Source organism: Myotis nattereri (assembly GCF_964212035.1).
Source record: "Myotis nattereri genome assembly, chromosome: 4".
NCBI classification, from domain to species: Eukaryota; Metazoa; Chordata; class Mammalia; order Chiroptera; family Vespertilionidae; genus Myotis; species Myotis nattereri.
This window is the reverse complement of record NC_138079.1, coordinates 9,119,543-9,141,623: the sequence shown is the minus strand read 5'-3', so window position 1 is coordinate 9,141,623 and position 22,081 is coordinate 9,119,543. Positions and strand designations below refer to the sequence as shown.

Genomic DNA, 22,081 nt, shown 5'->3' with positions numbered 1-22,081 from the left:
ACTCTTAAAATACGTAATTAGAGTTTCCAGAAATGATTAAAAACTTGGAAGAACCCCTTGAAATTAAAGTAAATAGATTCTTCCTACATTTCCTGCCGTTTGTAATCACAGACATTACCAGTGGAAAGCCGTGAAATGACCAGCAAACTGATAATATTTACAACTCCGGGCACTTTAGGGAGCGTTTTCACTTGAGTTTGCTTTCAAATATTAGGAATTCTTGTTTATACAGCTCAAAATTTGTGTAGAAAGCCTGTAAGTGAGGACTGTACTGCTTATGTTTACAATTCAGGCCTCATTACTCTGGCGACTTTTGTATGACTCTGTTAAAATCCTTATGGTTCCAGTACATATTTGTAAGAAAACTCTCTAGTTGTGGTAAAACTCTTAAAATACGTAATTAGAGTTTCCAGAAATGATCAAAAACTTGGAAGAACCCCTTGAAATTAAAGTAAATAGATTCTTCCTACATTTCCTGCCGTTTGTAATCACAGACATTACCAGTGGAAAGCCGTGAAATGACCAGCAAACTGATAATATTTACAACTCCGGGCACTTTAGGGAGCGTTTTCACTTGAATTTGCTTTCAAATATTAGGAATTCTTGTTTATACAGCTCAAAATTTGTGTAGAAAGCCTGTAAGTGAGGACTGTACTGCTTATGTTTACAATTGAGGCCGCATTCCTCTGGCGACTTTTTTTTTTTTTTTTAATTAAATCTTTATTGTTCAGATTATTACATTTGTTCCTCTTTTTTCCCCCCATAACTCCCCTCCTCCCAGTTCCCGCCCCACCATCCGCAATCACTCCCCACCCACTGTCCTCATCCATAGGTGCACGATTTTTGTCCAGTCTCTTCCCGCATCTCCGACACCCCTTTCCCCCCCAAGAATAGTCAGTCCATTCCCTTTCTATGTCCCTCATTCTATTATAATCACCAGTTCATTCTGTTCATCGGATTATTTATTCACTTGATTCTTAGATTCACTTGTTGATAGATGCATATTTGTTGTTCATAATTTGTATAATTTGTATCTTTACCTTTTTCTTCCTCTTCCTCTTCTTAAAGGATACCTTTCAGCATTTCATATAATCCTGGTTTGGTGGTGATGAACTCCTTTAGCTTTTCCTTATCTGTGAAGCTCTTTATCTGACCTTCAATTCTGAATGATAGCTTTGCTGGATAAAGTAATCTTGGTTGTAGGTTCTTGGTATTCATCACTTTGAATATTTCTTGCCACTCCCTTCTGGCCTGCAAAGTTTCTGTTGAGAAATCAGCTGACAGTCCTATGGGTATTCCCTTGTAGGTAACTGAGTTTCTTTCTCTTGCTGTTTTTAAGATTCTCTCTTTATCTTTTGCTCTTGGCATTTTAATTATGATGTGTCTTGGTGTGGTCCTCTTTGGATTCCTTTTGTTTGGGGTTCTCCGCGCTTCTTGGACCTGTAAGTCCATTTCTTTCACCAGGTGAGGGAAGTTTTCTGTCATTATTTCTTCAAATAGGTTTTTAATATCTTGCTCTCTCTCATCTTCTGGCACCCCTATAATTCTGATGTTGGTACGCCTGAAGCTGTCCCAGAGGCTCCTTACACTATCCTCGCATTTTTGGATTCTTTTTTCATTTTGCTTTTCCGGTTGGGTGTTTTTTGCTTCCTCGCATTTCAAATCATTGACTTGATTCTTGCGCTCCTCTGGTCTGCTGTCGGGAGTCTGTATAATATTCTTTATTTCAGTCAGTGTATGCTTAATTTCTAGTTGATTCCCCAATATAACATCGAGGGTCTCATTAGTTTTCTTGTAGATCTCATTAAGTTTATCGGCGGCTTCTAAACAGTTCTTGAGAGACCTTAAAAGTGTGGTTCTGAACTCTAGATCTTCCATTGACAATTTTGTCCTGTTTCTTTGTTTCCGCATTTTGTTATGCTTCCTTGGTGCACCCCCTAGTGGTCTTTGTTCACAGTCTTATAGTTAAATCTTGATTGTTGTAGCTAATTCCAGGGAGGGTTTGACCTCCAGGCCAAGTGGCTATGAGAATCAGCTGTGTCAGCAGTGAGAGAACTTCTGTCCTCTAGGGAGGTGCTAATCTGGCGTTTGCCTGAGGCTATCCGGCAAATGCCTGTGTGCAGGGCTTGGGCGGGGCGGGTCTCACAGTATCAATAGGGTGGGCCGGAGAGAGCAGTGATGGCGGCTCTCAGTCCTGTCCCCAGGGGCTCTGCCTCTCTGAGTCCCAGCACCCGCTGCAAAGCTCGGAGAGAAAGCTGCACTCGCTCTGACCGAAGCCAGGCAGTCCCGCTTCTCCCATTTGAGTCTGGGTCCCTAAAGACTCGCCCGGATCTGGAGCTCAGAGTCTGCGACTCCCTCCCGATTGAAAACGCCAACCGCGCCCTCCGCCGCCAGCCCGCTCCGCGCGCGCACTCCGCACCTCAGAATTTGACTTCAGCACTGCGCCTCCTCTGAGTGTCCGTATGCGTTTCTCTTTCCTCCTAGTTGTAGGACTTCCATTCAGCCAGCGTTCCAGTGGTTTTGGGTGATGTCCGTTCTGTCTTTTAGTTTCACTTTTGAAGTAGTTGTTCAAAGCAGCAAACTCCGGAGTTAACCTATGCCGCCATCTTGGTTCTCCGACTTTTGTATCCATTTCATTTTTCGATGACCCACAAAGACAGCCTTTCTGTTTGGGATATGGGAGGATTCGATTTGAATATACCATCGCTGGAATTTTGCTGTGATGGTTGCTTTCTGGCTGTGAGAGTCTCACCAGAATATGATGGGACCAGCTCATGAACATCTCCAGTCCTTGGGTAAAATACAGCTTCTCGGGTGCAGTCCCAACATGACTTTTTATAGACAGAACCCCTGGAAAATAGTTATTTGTATCAGGAGAAGTTCATTCTTACTGCGTTAGAAACTGTGGATTCTCTAGGGAAGATGGTGATGTTGTGTGTGACATTCTTTGATTCCTGCAATACAGTGGCCAGAATGGTATCTCATGGAGGCAGTACAGTGGTATTTTTGACACAATCGAATGTTACAGTTCTATTCCTCTTTTAGAAAGTAAAGTGTATTGTTTTTAAAGTGCTGGGGGATGTGGTACTTTCAACTCAGGCCTGGTGGTTTCTTTAGCAATGGCTTTGGCATAGTTTCTTCATTTAAAATAGATAATGTGGTTTACTCTCTCTGTGTAATGTTTTTTTTTTATATTACTTATTGAATCATTTTGATGACCTGTCATGGCACACATCTGTAAATTACTGAAGGAAGGCCTATAACGTAGCTTAAAATAATTGATGGTTTAACCCTCTTGATTTTATATACTTTTGTAAAACTGCCAAAAGTCAATATTCTCCTCTAAGTACTGAGGGGCATTAAGTATTATCCTGGGTAAAGTCCTTTCTTTTTTATTTTTTTTAAAAAATATATTTTATTGATTTTTTACAGAGAGGAAGGGAGAGGGATAGAGAGTTAGAAACATCGATGAGAGAGAAACATCGATCAGCTGCCTCCTGCACACCCCCTACTGGAAATGTGCCCGCAACCAAGGTACATGCCCTTGACTGGAATCAAACATGGGACCCTTCAGTCCGCAGGCTGACGCTCTATCCGAGTGATGGCGAACCTTTTGAGCTTGGCGTGTCAGCATTTTGAAAAACCCTGTTAACTCTGGTGCCGTGTCACATATAGAAATTTTTTGATACTTGCAACCATAGTAAAACAAAGACTTAGATTTTTGATATTGATTTTATATATTTAAATGCCATTTAACAAAGAAAAATCAACCAAAAATTGAGTTCGCGTGTCACCTCTGACACGCATGTCATAGGTTCGCCATCACTGCTCTATCCACTGAGCCAAACCGGTCAGCAAGTCCTTCTTTCTTTCTCTTTCTTTCTTTCTTCCTTCCTTCCTTCCTTCCTTCCTTCCTTCCTTCCTTCCTTCCTTCCTTCCTTCCTTTCTTTCTTTCTTTCTTTCTTTCTTTCTTTCTTTCTTTCTTTCTTTCTTTCTTTCATAATCTGGTTCTTTACTGCCAATTTTATTTCTTCCAAGAGCAGAAAATGACACTCAAGTATCTGAGAATTACTGCAGATGTTAGAAAGAGAGGTTCTCTTTGGTGGAAGGGAATAGGAGAGCAAATACTGTGACTGTGGCTGCAAATATGATTAAGGCCTATCCCTGGTCCTGAACACACGTCTGATCTATCATCTATAGAAATAAAGCAGCATTGCAATGAAAAGATTTATGGAAATTAGTTTGAAATAGATATGTTAATAAATATCCATCTTATTTTTCCTGTCAGCGCCAGGCTGTCATTAGAATCCCTTTAATACAGTCCTACTGACAGCCACTCCCAGTGGACTAACCTGCACTGTCCAACATGGGAGCTCCTAGCCACATGTGACTCTACAATTTAAATGGATGACAATGAAATAAGTAAAAATTTGGTGTCACTTCAGCAGCCACATACGGCTCCTCACTACTGTGTTGATCAGCGCAGATAGGAAAAGGTCTGTGGGACAGCACTTAATTAGGAGGATCAAGGTGAACTCTAATGTGTCATGGTACTTTAGGAATATAAGCAAAACAGCTCCCCAGACAGTAGATTGTTGTTGGCCTGGCCTTCTGCATGCTCATGGTAGAAGGTTCACGTGTCGGTAGGTTGAATTGTAAGAACTCGAAAGTAGGACATAGCTTGGAATCTGGAATGATGAGTAGATTGGGTATTTTCTGATACGAAAAGTCTATTTTGACTTTGTGACTTTGGATTATTCTGAGTATAGTGGACAACCTGGACCCCAGCTCCTCTTGCTATGTCCCGTGCACCCCAGGGTTGGCCGCCAGGGTTCCATAACCCTTCCCTCTAGCCCTGTCCTGCTCTCCTCAACAGTGGCCCTGGCACGACGGTGATTCTGACCTGGTCTCTGAAGTGTGGTATTTAAGAGGAATCTTCAGAGAGCATCAATTATACACATGTTCTTCTGCCTGTGAAATATTAACAATAATAATAGCTACTATCAGCAAGTATTTAGTATAGATTAGTCACTGCTGGATTTTTTGTGTACATTTTTATTTGAATCCTCACAATAGTCCTGTGAGGTGAGGTAGGAGCCATTATTATCCCTGTTTTACAGATGAGGACTGAATACACAGAAAGATTGTTACATGCATGATGTCACACAGCTACATGGAGCTTGGCTGGAACCCTAGAGAGATTGATCCCAGGGTGTCTGCTTTTTCCCCATTACTTTATAAATACTCTCAAATCATCATAAGTGGGTGATGTTTCAAACTTTTTAAAGATCAAAAATCTGGAGGGAGCCCATTTCAATGCTAACTGTTGGAATCAAGAAGAGAGGGAGATTTTTTGACCAATATATTCCTCTATGCCGTCGAGTCTATGGGTTTCTTAAGTCTTTCTTCTAGACTCTGTTTATTCTATTGTGGAGCCTCTTTAAACTTTGCAGTTTTCCACAAATTTCCCTAAACATGGTGATTGGCTGACTATTCCGAGACGGCAGTATCGGAAGCAGTGGGAACTGACAGTGACGACACCCTACGTCTCAGACAGGGCTTTGTTGTAGAACTCTTAGCGTATCTTCTTTCTCTTATAGATGAGGAAGGACATGGAGGACTTTCCAGTAGCAGATCTGGGTTAGAGCCTGTCTCCTGAAGCCACTGCCACTCCACAGTGCTGCATCTTCCCACCTTTCCCCTGTCACGTCCTGTCACTTGAGACTTAAGGAGGTTGGAACTATAAGTATATAAATATTAGAGATGGTTCCCTTAGACATCTTAAAATGTTTTGGACTTAGAAGTAGGGTGGCAAAGGAATATACACTCTGTCACTTGCTTTGAAAACATTGTTTTTATTGATTTTAGAGAAGGGAAGGGAGAGGGAGAGGGAGAGGGAGGGAGAGAGAGAAACATTGATTCGAGAGAGAAACATTGATCTGTTGCTTCCGATACTCACCTGGGCATGTGCTCTGGCAAGAATCGAACCAGCAACATTTCAGTGCCTGGGACGTCACTTAACCTACTGAGCCATACCAGCCAGGGCTGTCTCTTAAAACCTGTAGCCATCCGCACGCCTCGCCACAAGGTTGTGACATAGCGGATGCTGGCTGTGTCATTCTTCCCCTCTTAAGGAACCGGTAGTTACTTGGGAAAAATAAGTACAAGTGGGTGGACACACTGGCTCACACGCCAGAAAGATGCTTCTCTTTTTAGGCCAGACAGTGCTATTTCTGGACCTCCCTCTGAGTGGGCGAAGTCGGTGCTGATGAACTTCACAAGGCAGCCCGGAGCAGCTTGGGAGCGTCTGGGTGTGTAATAAGCAGAGCCAGACTGTCGAGTCTGCCCAGGGGAATTCATTTGGCTTCGGGAGGACTCCTGTTACCTACCCTCACTTCCTGCGCATCCTGCCTGTCTCCTGGGTGCATATTCCACCATCCTCGTTTTCTTGGAGAAGCGATCTGTTGCTACATTTTTTATTAAAAAGGCCTGCAGGGAGGGACGGGGTGCTTCACGCAGGAGACTGTTGACACTGTGTCTCTTGCGAGCAGCCCGTCCTGCCTTTGCTGTCAGCGGAGGTCATCTGACTCTGCCATCTGACGCTGCCGGTGACCAAACCACCCAGCGACTTCATCCTGCTGTGCCTGGCTGGTGGTAGAAGACAGCAACGTTTCCCCAAAGCCTTTTCATATCCTGGCTAATTTCAACTTTTAGTTAAAATCAGGGTATTCATGATCACAACTTCAATAAAGTTATTTTATTTCTATTACTAGAGGCCCTGTGCATGAACATCGTGCACGGGATGCACCCTCTCCAATCCGGGACCCCTCGGGGGATGTCCGACTGCCAGTTTAGGCCCAATCCCGCCTAAAGTTATTTTATTTATATTATGATATATTTATATATTTGCATATTTGCTTGTGAAAGCATGATTTCTGTGATATGTAATATACACACATGAGGTGCTTGATGCACACAACTAGTAAGTACATGGAGTCTGCGTGAGTTGGGAAGCATCATAATGAATTCAACACTGTGACCCCACCTGACGTGAGGAGGAGAGGATGGTCCACACTCATTTTCATCTGCCTCCCTCCCCTGCAGAGATAACCACTAGCAGGCGTATTGTGCTCATCGACCCCTTGCTTTAAATAAAAACAAAAAACTCTAAGTCATAAGGTCTGAACATACTTTCCATATTGATATCGTAAGCTGTTTTTTGTCATGAGAGCCAAGCTGTGGGAATGATGGCTTCTGTGTTCTGTACCAACGCCTGCCACCTGCCACCTCTCTGTGCGGATTAACCAGAGGGAAGGATTAGGGGAACATCTGCAGGCCTGCTGAGCAGAGACGTGTTGTTTCTGATTGGTGGGTGAGGAGAGCAGACAGTTCAATGATATCAAACCTTTTCTTTATAATGTTTACTTGAAGGATGGTGACCATCCACTGTAGTAATCAGGAGTGTAATGAACCCTCTGAGATAGTCCCCCAGCTCCGGTGTCTGCCAATCTACAGCCACTCCTGCCCCATCTATACAACCCTAGCTCATTCTTTCTCCTCCTCTATTATTTTTTAAACTATGTTTCTTTTAATGGATTTCAGGGAGGAAGTGAGAGTGAGAGAGATATAAAAACATCAGTGAAGAGAGTGAGTCATTGATCGGCTGCCTCCTCCCCCCCCCCCCCCCCCCCCTTACTGGGGGTTGAGCCCTCAACCGAGGAATGTTCCCTGACCAGGAATCAAACCGTGACCTCCTGGTTCATGGTTGTTGGTCAACCACTGAGCCACACTGACGGGGCATCCTTTATTATTTTTTAACAAGCCCGGATGTTATAACTCAACGACTTTTTAAGGAAAGTTCAATGAAGCTCAGAGATTCTAGTGTGCCCGGCACTGTTCTGGGTTCTGCAGGTACAGCAGTGACCAAAACAGAGAAACATGACATTCTACCATGAGATACAATGAATAAGTAAAATATATGTGGATTAGATATTGATTAAATGTTAAAGAGGACAAACAAAGCAGAAAGGGGGCTAGGAAATGTCAGGAGAAGAAACTGAAATTTTGGGCAGGGTGCTCAGTAACAGGTCTCATGAGATGACTTTGAGTAAAGACCTCAGGGAATCAAGGAAGCCTGATGGGTACCTGAGACAGGCAGCCATCTGGCCAGTAGGACTGGAGAGGGTCACGAGAGTAAAGATTGGGGCCGGAGCCTTCCTGGTGGGTTTGAAAAAATCGGCCGACACCTCCTTTCTTCAGTGTGAGGCGGTTGTCTGTGGATTCTTACGTGAGGGTAACTTTCTTGAGAGTTATGGCTACATCTTCTTCCGAGGCTATGTGAAATACAATTCATATTTTTAGTTCATTTTGCAGTTGTTCCCAAGAAATGGTTAGGCCTAGATCTGACTTTAAAACTGGATGAGTGAAGCATGTGAATATGAGATTGGAGTGTCCTGGCCTTTGTGCCTCTCTGGCCCTGTTTGGAGAACTTGACGTTGGTAACTCCTCATGAATAGTTCAGCAGAAGTGATGGAAGGGGCTGTCACTTCCCTCTCCAGTGGAAGGGGGAGCACAGTGGATTTTCACCCCAGGACTCAGTCCCGTCAGTGGATCCTGTGAACATTTAATCTCCACCAAGCAGGCCAATTACTGTTTGTGTTTTAGAGACTGGTTATCTGCCCTCCTGCTTTAGAGAAAATGACAATGCCTAAAGGATAAACCTAATTCCTTCCCTCTTAAATTTCTTTCATTTCTAATCTTCAGAGTGCTAATGCCTTATGATATTGCAGTTTTGGAAGCATGAAACTCAAAATTTTTCCAAGAGAGACAGTAAGAGGGGAAAAAAGTATAAACAGGGAAAAATTTAAAGCTTCTGTACACTTAAAAGAAATACTTCCAGCCATGTCAAAAGACAGATTCAATTTCAAGCACACACATCCATTTACAGGCAACTGCTGCTCATACCTGTATGGAATTTATTCACACACACGATTCTCTGATTGGCATGTGGAGACATAATATTTATGAGAACTTGGCTGAAATGTCAAATTTGACACTTGGGGTAAAGCCCAGTATGTTAAATGCCCTTCACCGCACTTTTGTGTTTACCTGGTAAAGCTCCCCACTTCAGTTAGTTAGTTGGTTAGTTGGTTAGAATGAGGAAGACCGCCCAGAAACTGTTTATCCCAGTTCGCTTTACTTCATCCATGTGGGCCTGTTGAGTTCAACACTCCCCAGGTTTTGTTTTTTTTTAAGGGGTGAGAGCGCTGTTTGATACAATACAAAAGGAAGGAACACCCTCTCCCCACCTACCTTGGGAGTCCTCGATCCTAAGACAGAATACAGTCACCTTTTTAAGTGTTAAATTTTGGGATGGATGTAGTGAGTGATGGATGTCATTTGTATTCACTGATTCTTAGATCCGTTAACATATGTAATACCTTTAATTTACATTTCTTTGTCTTACCGTTTTCCAGTTATAAGATTTTATTCATGCTTTTTAATTAATTACTCTGAGAAAGCAATCTATAATTATTGTGCCTTAAAGTTAGCCAGATATAGAATTCTTTGACAGATGATAATATCCTTATGCAACCTAAAGCTAAATGAAGTGATTGATTCTACTTATTTCAAAGTATTGAAGTATTTAAAGACTATTTATTTCCTTAAATTTTCATCACATGCAACATTGGTTTAAAACTATTTGAATGCTAATGAAGATGTATTTAATGAAGATACATTGTAGTTGAGTAAAATGACCATATCAGTCATTTTGGCAAAATGACCATATCAGTCATCATATTACTATTGTGTTGATATTTGCTGTTTCTACCAAACAGCAGTAAATATAAAAAACATGGACTTGGTGAATGTCCAGTGTTAATTTTACTGCATTTTTGGTATACTCTTGTCGATTGCTCACATCCTGAATAATAGCAGAATAGAAATATGGTTATTGATGATAAAAGTCTATCAAATCAAGTACTAATCCTGACATTTTTTTTCTTGTTGCTTGGTAACAATGCAGCAACTGTGTGAGAGAGTTCCATTATCTCAGGTACAATAGACTCATTGCGTTGTGAAGCAGAAATACCAATTACATCAAGTCATTTGTATGCCATTATCCTTACAGAATTTTGGTGCTATTTTTCATTGTTAGTTCAGGGATCCTAAAAGAAAGTCTTTTTAGTAACATACATCCCTCTCTTTTGATGGATTGGTGGATTTGATTCCAGCTATTTTTGGCTTTTGGGCTTTGTATCTATAATTTATGAGGTTTCACACATTTGTGTTTTGTCAACCCGAATTGTATTAATTGAGGCGTCTAAATTTCATTGTAAATATGTACATTACAAGTGATGCTTCATTAGTTCTGAGCGAACATCTTTTATCCTTGACCACCCAGGGTTGGAGGAGGAAAAATATCTGGGCAGAATTTTTCTCCAGCCTCCTCTGATATAGGCATTCCTGGTTTTAGTGCCTGCTTCAGGGAGGGGAAGCCTGTGGAACCAGTGTGATTCATTTGGAATGAAAGGCTTTCATGTTGTATATTGCTATATGTTCTGTATGTACTGTTAGCTTACAGTTGTTATTATTTATGAAAATGTTGATAAACTATACCCCATGGCCTGCTTTTGTACTGCTTAGGAGCTAAGACTATGTCTCAGTGGTTGAGCATCAGCCCGTGAACCAAGAGGTCGCTGGTTTGATTCCCAGTCAGGGCACATGCCTGGGTTGCGGACTCGATTACCAGTAGGGGGCATGCAGGAGGTGGCCAAACAATCGATGGTGGCCTCTCATCGATGTTTCTATCTCTCTATCCCTCTCCCTTCCTCTCTCTCTAAAAATCTATAAAAACATGATTTTTAAAGAGAAAAAAAATGTATATGTGACAAAGGCAAGCATGTAGCTCAGAGAGCCTAAAATATCATCTGGGCCTTTACAGGAAAAGTTTACAGGTCCTTGATTTAAAGCTTAATTTCCATTTCTGTAGTCTGAATACATTAAATGTCAATGCAGTGTTATTTTTTTTAAAGAACCAATGGACTTAAGTAGAACCAAAATAATATAAGTCGTTTGAAGAGAATGAAAAAACTAAACCAAATAATAAAAGAAGAAAGGGTGTAAAATAAGTGAAATGATTACAATTTGGCAGGCCTGTTTTGGGGGCAACCTTGAAGAAAGGAAGATTATAGATGGCAAGTTGTTTGTGCAACCACAGTTTCTTTAACATCTCAGTGCCTTTGTTAGTCATTCTGATTTTAGTATAATTGCCTAGTGATGGACATTTTATTAGGAGCAAATTGCTTTTTCTTGCCTATTGACCTGATCTCATATTGAGAGCCGTTCTTTCCTGTACACAAATGCTCAGCCAGGTGAATGTGGGTTCCTGTGTGATGGCGTGAGTTCTCCAACCCGACCGGTGTCCAGCATGTGGCTGCAGTGCCTGCTGGCTGGCGGTTTCCAGGGTTGGAGTCATCTTAAGTCCCTGGGGTCTGGAAGGCCTTTACAACCCCGGTTTTCATGTCCTCTGCAGCTGTACCCTCCACATCCTGGAGAGAGGGAGGAGGAAGAGGAGTAGAGAGACTTTGGGCCTGGTGAGGCGGATTTCTCAGCCTTCTCTAGACCGTGGCTTTTAGAGTCCGATTTTCTTTTCAGTCAGAAACACATTTGTAAGATTTATCTGGTTATTTTTTATTTGTTGTCACGGTAAAGCCTAAAATCAGGAAGTTAGCCATGGTCCCCAGCCTAGCATGGTCCTCTTTTGGCATCAGTCCTCGTAAGCCCTACAAACCAGCTGGATATGATGAGGAACCAAAGCTGATTATTTTGGCTAGATTCATTTAACTCCTCTTGTAAACAAAGGCTCAGAAAACTCCATACTTGAGCACCCTTTCTACGGTAGCATGCATTTCCTATTACTTTGTATGATGTGTTTCAAAGCATTTTTCGTATTATATTAACTCATTTGATTCTCTTAATCATAAGGTGAGATGTGAGGAGACTCCGTTTTATTACAACATGACAAGTGAGAAAACTGAGACCTGATTGAGTTTCTGGGAATAGAACACAGGAAATTGAGTGGCTTAATGACAAGGACACCTGGAAGACCTGGTTAAGTCCTGGCTCCGTCTGCCACTGACATGCCCAGACAACACCAGGGCTTTGTCGCTCTGATGCTCATCAGTAAGAATTGCAAAACTCTGAACATGCAGGCAGGTAGCTCTGTGGGCTGTTACAGAAGCTTGGACTTTTTTTAGTGCATAGAAAGGGTCATGATTTTAGTTTCGGTGTCTTGTGTGGAATGGGTTTTATGGTGGCATAAGGGAGGCCAGGTGGCCAGTGGTCCAGGCAAGCAGGAATGGTGGCTTGGACTCCAGTGGAATGGAGGTGAGGAAGGGGGGTGGGATTGAGGTATAGGCAATATTTTGGAAGAGGACTCCATCAGAATTGCCCATGCCTTGGATGTGTGGTGTAGGGGTGGAGAAAGGGCAGAGATTAAAATGACTCCCAGGCCTGACTTGAGCAATGGAGTGTCACCTACTGAGACGGGACCTGGGAGGAAGAGCCTTGAAGGAGAAGGGAAGGGAAGGGGAGCTCTTAGGCACTCAAGTGATGATGTTGCAGGCCTAGGCAGACATGTGAGTGTAGTGCCTGGAAGAGAAGGCTGAAAGGGGTTATGTAATTGGGACTAATCCACATGTGTTTGATAAGTTAGAGTCCCGGAAGGGAAAAGACCTCTTAGAACAGTGGTTCTCAACGTTCCTAATGCCGAGACCCTTTAATACAGTTCCTCATGTTGTGGGGACCCCCAACCATAAAATTATTTTCGTTGCTACTTCACAACTGTAATTTTGCTACTGTTATGAATCCTCATGCAAATATCTGATATGCAGGATGTATTTTCATTGTTACAAATTGAACATAATTAAAGCATAGTGATGAATCACAAAAACAATACGTAATTATATAGGTGTTTTCCGATGGTCTAGGTGACCCCTGTGAAAGGGTCGTTCGAGCCCCAAAGGGGTCGCGACCCACAGGTTGAGAACCGCTGATATATGTGTTTTGTTTTCTGATAGTCTTAGGCTACCCCTGTGAAAGGGTCATTCAACCCCCAAAGGGGTCGAGACCCACAGGTTGGCAACCCACAGGTTGAGAGCCACTGACTTAGAGAAAGAGGTCCCAGGAGTGAGTCTGGAGATCAATATATTTCTTTCTTTTTTTCTTTTTGTGTGTGTATAGAACCTGAGATTAATAATAACATTTTTATCTCTCACTAGAATTGTGACCTTGGACAAAGTACTTTAGAATCCCAGCTTCTTTGTAGCACCTGCTACTTGCTTTTATTTCTCAGGTCTATTTTGAGCACCAGTGGGATAGGGCGTTTGAATGCATTTTTCTAAAGCTCTGGAGTGCTGTGTTCTCACCTTGGTCCCTCCTGCTGCTTTGGTTAATAAACCTCAGAGGACTGCTATTGTTCTCACTGACCCAATAATGATGCCTGCAGAACTATGTAAAAGGTGGCAGCTAGCAAGGCACACCCTCCCCAGCCTTCCCTGTCTTCTGAAGTTCTCCAGGTCCAAGGGAATGGAGATTCTATACCCCCCCCCCCCAGTAATAAAATTTACTGTTTTATATAAAAACTAACCTACATGGTGTTTTAATATATTGTCAGCTTTGTCAGTAAATTACCTAATATTTAAAGCCCATCAAAATCAATCTAAATATGTTGAACCCCTATATTATGCAAAACCTATGATAACTTTTGAGGGGAGCACTATGACATCTTGTTCCCTCTTAGATACTATTTTCTTATACTATACATAAGCCTAATTAAAAATTTAATTTTTTAAAAAAAATATATTTTATTGATTTTTTACAGAGAGGAAGGGAAAGAGATAGAGAGTTAGAAACATCGATGAGAGAGAAGCATCGATCAGCTGCCTCCTGCACATCTCCTACTGGGGATATGCCCGCAACCCAGGTACATGCCCTTGACCAGAATCGAACCTGGGACCTTTCAGTCCGCAGGCCGACGCTCCATCCACTGAGCCAAACCGGCTCCGGCTAAAAATTTAATTTTTAAGTTAAGCACAGTAAGAGGTTATCAACAATAATAGCAAAATAGAAGTTATAACAATATACTGTAACAATATAATGTGAATATGTCATTATTAAATAAAATAAGGGTGACTTGAACACAAGCAGTGCGATACTCGGACTGTGGAACTGGTCACCAGGACAGCTGCTAAGCGACTAGCAGGCAAGCCAGCATATAAGCTTATAAGGTGTGGAGGTGCTCATGGCCCAGGCGGGATGGAGCCAGGCCGTGTGAGATTTCATCATGCTACTCAGAATGGCATACAATTTAAACTTATTAGTTGTTTATTTCTGGAATTTTCTATTTAATATTTTCAGACCATGTACCCTAAAACATTGACGACCTCGCTCTGTTGTCATATTTTAAATAAACCACTAGTCAATTAGCTATGTGTCTTTTTTTTTTTTTTTTTTGTACTTTGGTTTGAAAGATTCAGAGATTCTGGTTTGGGATGAAAACCAAAGTTTATCTCCTAATGAAACCTGCTCCTGCTGAATATCCATTTTGACTTTATTGGAGTGAAAATAACATTTGTTACTCTTCTGGGAACAAGAGAAATGGAATGAACAAAGAGAGCCTCAGATATCCATTGATGATTTATGTTTAACCACGGGTACACCACTGCCTGCAAACAAAGGGTCTAAAAATAGGTATTTTTCCGTATTTCCTTAGGCTGGAGCACACTGTTACCCAGAAACACGATCCGCCTGCAGGTGTGTTTTCACTGCTTCCTTGCAAAGGCTTTGTCCCATTGAGTGTTCAGACTCATGAAAAAGGATGTCTTATTTTGTTTGTTTTTAGATGAAATAGATTGAAATATTTGGTTAATTTGGGAAAAACAGTGAAAGATTAGAAACCAAGAATGACTTAACTGTTAGGAAGTCATCGTTTGACTCTGTGGCTCATTCCATGAAGAACTCAAGACCATTCATATCCAAGAATATAGGTCACCTCTCCGATTTGGCTTCTGAAATTTACCATTAATGCACAATGTCTGTGCCACTGAATGACCAAGTCCACATTCAATTCCTTTGAAGAAAATCTTAAATCCAAGCCTCATAGAAGGGAAATTAAACAGAAATGTGAAGAAATCTAGTGCCTCTTCTGTGCTCTATGTGAAAAGGAGCTGGGTCGTTCAAAGAAGGAGGAGGAGGAGGAGTTTTAAAGAAACTATTTAGTTTTTTTTAAATTTTCTAAAGGGATTAAAGTTTTGCCTTGCATTGTAAAAAGGTTCTTTTCAATGTATAATTTCATTTTAAAAATTTTAAGCTTTGCTGGCACAGACAAAACTCAGGGAAGAAAAATTCATCATTACCAAACTCGGATGACAACAGGTTGACTCTAAAAAGCTATAGGATTAAGGCTGTTGAGTTTTTTTTCATATAATTTAAATTTCTCTCAAATTGAAGAATTTGAAAAGCTCATTAATTTTGAGAATTGATAAAAAAAAGAAGTATTTTAGCTACTATTTTATTTAAAGATTTTTTTCTTAATGCTTTGGCAATATGTTTGTACCCAAGAAGTTTTCAGTTATTTTTCCTCTTTGTCGGTTCATGTTTTTAGTCTACCAACTATTTTATGTGTGTATTAAAGAGGACTAGGTTTTATAGGGAGATAGGAAAACTTTTCATGAAATTAATTCCCATAAAATAAGGGTAGTAAAATGCTCCAAGAATAATGGATACAACTAAAGTATACCCTACACAGAGTGCAAGAGACTACAAATTGAAATATTGGCGAAGTGAAAGTTATAGCCAGATTTAATGAAAATCACAACAACAATAGTGACAAGTACTATTTATACCATGCACTTATGTACAAAGCATTTTAAGTCACTAATTATAATAACCCATGAGGTAGGTTTTATTATCTTCTTTTTAAAGATTTTTTTAAAAAATTGATTTTTAGAGACAGAGGAAGGGAGAGGGAGAGAGAAACATGGATCGGCTGCTCCATACATACCCCCTCCTGGGGTTGGAGCCTGCGACCCAGGCATATGCCCTGACCGGGACTCAACTGGCCACCTTTTTGTGCCTAGGATGAAGCCCAACCAGCTGAGCCACACAAACCAGAGGTTTTTTTATCTTTACAAGAGAGGAAAGAAGAATAAGGAACAATTTATGTAAATGAAGCTAGTAAGAGGGAGAGTTAAGATCGAGACCCATTTCTTTCTGCCTCCAGAATTCAAGTTTTTAAGCACAAGGGAATAATGGTAGGTGCCTTTTGCTTTACACTTTTCAGTATTCACATTTTTAATATAATTTACTATCTCTTTACTGGCAGGGTCATAGACATCTAGCTAATTGAATTTTTCAGTCAACTAAGTGTAGCTCCAGGACAATGTTAATACTTCCATAAACACAAAATAAAAAGTCATTCAGTAATATTAACCTCTTAAAACTTATAAAATAAAATGATCTAGAAGCTATAAAATAAGAACCTTCCTGCATAGAACCAAGGGCCTTGAGGGGGGAAAAAAATGGAATTGGGGGTGTCTCTTGTCTTGATTTCTTTAATTTGTTTTTTAAAAAAAATAATCTCGGGCCACATTGTATATATATTTTTTCATTAAGCAGAACATTAAGGTTTTTTTTTGGAGTTTACTAAATATTCACCCAAAAGGATATTTTGGTAGTTATACTCAATTTATATTAACAGCTCTCTACTGTTGGACTTCTATGTTGTTTTTTATCTTTCACTATTATTAATAATGCTTTAGTGAGAATCCTTATTCCTGTGCATGTCTATTTTCTGTGACAAAATTTCTAGAAGTGGATTTTGGGTTGTGTACATCAACATTTTACAAACTTTCAATAAATATTGCTAAATCGTTCCCCACAAAGGTAATTTCAATTATAACCCCGTAATAACATATGAAAGTAGATGGATATTATACTTAAGTTTTTTTGATAATTTGCTAGGTGAAAAATGCTGTCCTATTGTTTTAATTTGCATATCTTTCATGACCGAGGAAGTTAAATATTTATTAGCTGTTTGTATTTCTTTTGTGGTTTTATATGTTGCTGTAAGTATTACTCTAGTTATTTTTATAGGAATCCATGTCTCTAGTATTTCACTCCCAGGTGTTCTTGAGTCTTCCACGTAGATGAGGAGCTGTGTGAGGGGGAAGGGGAGGATGGTGGTGATGTGTGCTCTGGAGCTCGGCTCTCTGAGTTCAAACCCAGCCTCTTGGGGGATTCCCCACCCTGGGCCTGAACTTGATCGGCTGTGCTAGTAGACTAGATAAGGAAGAGCATTTTGAAACCCGCAGCAGGAACCCAGTTGAGGAAGTAAAGATGGGTGAGGCGCCCAGAGAGCAGGTAACCGTGATTGGCAGCTATCCCCACAGAACCCATTCCTAAAATAAGGCGTGAGTCAGTTGCTCTGTTGATTCATTGTTTTGAGACAGTTCTTTCAAACTTATGGTCACGATTTCCCACAAAATCATCTCATTGCAAATGGGGACATAGATTCTGTGGAAAAAGAGAAGGGAGGAAAGGGCCAGAGGGCATCTCTAACATAATATAATGGTTTTGGATTCTTTATCTATGATATTCTCTCCGGAAAGGTTATTGGATAATAAGGCATAGTAGACTGGCATAAACCAAGGGGAATGCTCTCAGAACAAAATTGTCTTATTGTAAAAAGGACAAAGATTTCATTTACTAATTTTACTTTCTCCTTCAGTTTAACTGCCAACTTTTGACCCACTTATTGATTTATTCCAGGTTCGTGTTAAGAATTTAGCTTGTGATTTTAAAGTCACTCCCATGAAAATAACAGTGGCTTTCCTCACTCCTTTCAGAGACCTTGTCAAAGTGTTATTTTTTCCACCTCAAATATAGAGCTAGTCTACAAACGCTGAAACGATAATTAAGGCTTATGTAAGATTGTTTCATTTTAAAAATTAGCTGCTATTTTTTTCTTTTCTAGGAGTTACTCTCTAAATCTTTCTGGCTCAAGACTATAACTTACAAAAATAAGGCATTTTCAGGTCCTGGCTTACATAGTGGTTTAAAGAAGAAATGTGTGAGAGGAAAGATGATAGACATTACTCATTGACCCCTTTTGTGTTATTGGTTATATTTCTTTTTGATTTTTTAAAATATGTTTTTATTGATTTCAGAGTGAGAGATAGAAACATCAATGATGAGAGAGAATCCTTGATTGACTGCCTCCTGCATGTGATGATCTGGTTCATAGGCCAACACTCAACCACACTGGCTGGGCTGGTTATATTTCTTATAAACACATTTCTGTAATTTGATCCTATAGCATATGGCAGCCTCCTAAAATTAGAATATATTCAAATTTCCCAGGGGCCTTTTATTAGGTCCCTAGAAAATCCAGGTGCACAACCAAATTAATAATAGTGAGAGGCTGTAATTGCCAAGCTGTTAATAGTGTTCTTTCTGGAGAGAAGCCACCATAATCAAAAGAAACTGCCCTGATAGCATTTGGGAAGGTGAACTCTCTTGGGAGTTTTTTGAAGAATGAAGGAAATCGCATTTCTTTTCTGTTCAGGGTAGCTGTTGCTATTTTGAATAGCTTTTCCAAAATTAGGTTCCTCGTGACATAACATGACAATTTCTAACTTCTCTCTGCCCGCCCTGTTCCTGGGTATCCTAAATCCTCTCATGGGGGCCATCACTTTACCCTCCCCAATAGATCACATCCTTCCTTGACTCCAGGCCATTCCTGCTGCCTGGTATGCCCTTCCCACCCTTCTTATTTCATTTTCTGCTCAGTGGAAGCATTTCTTACCATGTTATATTGTGATTAGCTGTTTACCTATCTTTTACCTATCTCTTCCATTCGACTGAGCACCTCATAGGACCTTGTTCCACTCATCTTTGTATTCCCAGCCCCGGGCACAATGCCTGGGACATAATTGAGGCTCAATAAATGATGTTGGAGTTACCGAGAGCTAGTCATTTTAAAATACAAGCATCACTTTGCAGGCTTAGAAATGTTCTGCCCATTCTAGTCGATTGACATCATTATCCTGCCGTGGTCTGAGAAAGCAAAGAATGCCTTGGGCTCAGTGGTTGTTCCTTTATTTGAGGCCTTTGTTGGGCCCTGCATCGAGAGACTTGATAATCTGCTGCCAGCCGTTCTGTAATTCCCTTCCTTATTACTGTGCCTCGCTGCCTCTGACTTCTCCAGGATCCTTTTATCTCAAGGTGTGCCTTTGAATGCTGGCTGAAATAGATAGTGTGTCTCATTCAGGAGGCTCTTATTACTCAGCTAAAGCAGAGCAAGCCATGTGGTAGTTAACTAGACATGCAGAGGATTATAAAATTGGTGGCACATAAACTGGTTCAGTAAATGCAATAGCCTGGTTAGTCAGGAGAGCATGAGCATAGCCAACACACACGCTCAGAGGGTAGCGAAGATACTAAGTAGCATGGAATTAAAATCACGTGTTTCATTTACCAAAACGCACCCAGCAGGAGGGAACTGGTCTAGCGGTCAACAGCCTAGAATAACTAGAAAGATGCATTAATGTGCGGACTCTAAGGTCTTGTTATAAGACATGCAAGTGTTACCTAACCAAAGTCGGAGTGCCTGGTGCTGCGAAAGGCCAAGGCTCAAAATGGCGAAGTTTGGAGTTAGGAAAGGTTTAGTGATCGAGAAGGTGCCAACCAAGGAGATGGGAGAACTCATGGTCCCCCAGATCCATCTTGCTCACTGGACCAGGCTTTTTAAGGGGCTGGGGGAACAGGTAGTGGAAGTGCTGGTGGGCGAGGTTTAATCGGAGGACCTTGAAACTTGGCCACTACGGTAAAGGGATATCAACGGCAGATCTTCGTAGACAGCAGGCCCTTGGCTTCTGAAAGGGTTCGGGCGTTCCTGTTTCAATTATGTCCTGGTCCTTTTGTTCCTTTGGGGGAAGGGGGTACGAGACTTTGGTTTCCGGTGCAGCGGGAGGTCCAAGTTCTCTCCTTTGCACATTCTTCAGCTGAGAGAGAGAATCCTTGATCTATTGGTCTATTGTCTCTGAAACGCAACTCAGTCTATTATTAAGCAGGACAAGGCCATTGTGAGCCATTACACAAGGGCTGGGAAGAATATTGAGCATCAATAAACTTGCACATTTTAGAGATGAAATGACTGTGATTCACATAAGAACACAGTTCTAGATGATAATTAGGGCTCAGCCCTAAATCTGCATCTTCTGACCCCAAATCCAGTTCTGTGAAGCATGCTCTGTTATCTCATTTTTTAAGTATGGAAGAAGTCAGTATGACATTAGATTCACAAGGACAGAAATTACTCTCTTACAGAGTATTGGCATCAATAAATTACTCTTTTCTATCAACCCCAGCCACTTTTCTGTGATGGGTAAATTCTGACTAAAAGATCAGGGCTCTTCTCTTAATTGTCATTCTTAATTTTTTAAAATATGGTGTTGAGTTTTGGGGATGAGGTGTATATGGCAAGAAGACGTTCTAGATTTGGGATCTCAATCAACTCTCTTCCCTGTAGGTTTCCATCATTGCTGGGAATGAGGGCCTTCAAGTTAGGACTGATCCTGGCTTCCTAGTGAGGACTAGAGGCTGAAATTCAGTTTGTTTTGAAAATCAGGAACCAATGATTCCAGCCCGATTGTGTGTCTGCTGTTTGACTGATGGGAAGGGCCATTTTATCTCAATGCTAAAATCACAGCAGAGAATGTGATGATGTTTGAATTTCTTAGACTTAAAGGGCTAGTCTGTGAAACTGAAGCACAGAGAGAAGAAAGAGGATATTTTGTTTAGAAGTTCATTCTTTTGTGTTTTGCCTGCCTTTCTTAGACTAAATCAGGGAAAACCAATATGGCATTTTAATTTGTAATGAAATAAATAGGGTTAGGATTCTGCTTTGCTTACTGCTTCATAGAATTGAAAACATATGGAGAACATTTAAAAGATGAAATGAAAAAGGAAGTTGTTATCTGTTGCACATGGGAAGTGATTTTAAATTTAGGAATTATTGAATCATTCTTGAGCTGAATTTGAGTCAGTTCTGTTAGTTTAAATAGCCATTATCTGTGTTCTGGAGATGTTAGAGTTTAACCCAGTGGTTCTCAACCTGTAGGTCGTGACCCCTTTGGGAGTCCAACGACTCTTTCACAGGGGCCGTCTAAGACCATCGGAAAACACATGTATAATTACATATTGTTTTTGTGATTCATCACTATGCTTTAATTATGTTCAATTTGTAACAATGAAAATACATCCTGCATATCAGATATTTACATGACGATTCATAACAGTAGCAAAATTACAGTTATGAAGTAGCAACGAAAATAATTTTATGGTTGGGGGTCACCACAACATGAGGAACTGTATTAAAGGGTCGTGGCATTAGGAAGGTTGAGAACCACTAGTTTAACCCAATTCTCCCTTGCAGTTTGTGTTAAATACTGTGTTCTTGCATAATCAAGAACTCCGAGGATGATTAACAGCCTAAAATGAAAGGAAGCAAGTCTTAAAGAGTAGTTGTAACGGAACCCAGGTTTGACTGCCTGAAGCAACAAAAGCCAAACTCATGAGCTGGTGCTGGTAAGAAGGAAAGGAGATTATTCAAGTTGCTGGTGACTTGAGAAGATGTGTAGACTCCTGTCCTCAAAAATCTTTCTTCACGTCTCAGTGCAGGCAGAGGTTTTTATAGGGAGGGAGAGGGAAAGCAGAACAAAGAGATCAGACGGAGGGACTGTGGGCATGCAGGCAGTGTCCTTGAGTTGGCCATCTGGTCTTTGTCGGTGAATTCCTGTGTCCCGGGCGTCTGTGCCAGCCAGGGACTTGAAGGTCAGGCTGCTCCTTAGGGTCACACAGGAACTGAAGTTGCTGGATTGTGATGTATACTAAAAAACTTAGCATGCAAACTCTAGTTTTGAGAGAAAAAACCAGGTTGGAGTAACAAGCTGGTTTTAACATTTACTAAGAGTAATATGGGTAGTTTTATATAAATAAGTAGGGCATATTCATTCCC

The 22,081-nt window shown here is 40.9% G+C and overlaps 1 protein-coding gene across 1 annotated transcript in view; it reads left to right on the top strand.

The window, feature by feature from the left end:
* OXCT1 (3-oxoacid CoA-transferase 1) overlaps nucleotides 1–22,081 on the top strand; it is a 128,606-nt gene that overhangs the window by 29,746 nt on the left and 76,779 nt on the right. The window lies entirely within an intron of this gene.